Consider the following 986-nt stretch of genomic DNA (forward strand, 5'->3'; position numbering starts at 1 on the left):
GAGGGAAGGGAGCGAGGAAGGGGGAGATGGTCAGGGTGAGGGGAGGGAAGGGAGGGGGGGAGGAGGGGGTAGAGAGTCGAGAGGGGAGCTGAATATACGGTCAAAGAGAAAGGTCTTGAGACCGGTCTTGAAGGAGGAAAGGGAGGAAGCGGCGAAGGCACTGGGGGACAGAGTTCCAGAGCCTCGGGGCTAAGAGGCTGAAGGCCCGACCACCGATGGCAGGGCGGTTGGGGCGGGGTATGTGGAGCAGACCGGAGCCAGAGGAACGGAGGGTACGCGCAGGTAAGTAGGGGGATAGTAGGTTGGAGAGATAGGAGAGAGCGAGGCAGTGAATGGCCTTGTAGGTGAGGATAAGGATCTTGAATTCGATCCTCCGGGGGATGTGGAGCCAGTGGAGGGGAGCGAGCGTGGGAGTGATGTCGTCGCGGTGTCTGGTGCTGGACAGTCGAGGCCGCGAGGAGAGAGTTCCCTTAGTCCAGCCTTGAGGTGATAAAGGCGTGGACCAGAGTTTCAGCAGCGATATTCCGGAGGTGATGGAAAGCGTTGCCAGTTGTGGCGCTGATATGAGGGAGAAAGGATAGCTCAGGGTCGAACAGAACCCCAAGGTTCCTGACTGGCTTTGAGAGATTTGCAAGAGCAAACATACACATATTCATACACACATACATGCGCCTACACACAAACACACATACACACACAAACGTACACACATACATACACAATACACAAACAGACACGCGCATGTACACAGACATGCAATAACAACGACACACACATATATATGCACACACCAATACACATACGTGTACACAAACACACACACAAATACACAAATGCATACACAGAGCACACAAACAGACACGCATGTACAAACAAATAAAAAACACACATCACACTTATACGTACACACATGCATACGCATACACACAGACAGACACACACGTTCACACACATAAACACACACACATACAAACAAACATACATAC

The sequence above is a fragment of the Callorhinchus milii genome, unplaced genomic scaffold, assembly GCF_018977255.1.
Source record: "Callorhinchus milii isolate IMCB2004 unplaced genomic scaffold, IMCB_Cmil_1.0 Scaffold278, whole genome shotgun sequence".
Classification (NCBI taxonomy): Eukaryota; Metazoa; Chordata; class Chondrichthyes; order Chimaeriformes; family Callorhinchidae; genus Callorhinchus; species Callorhinchus milii.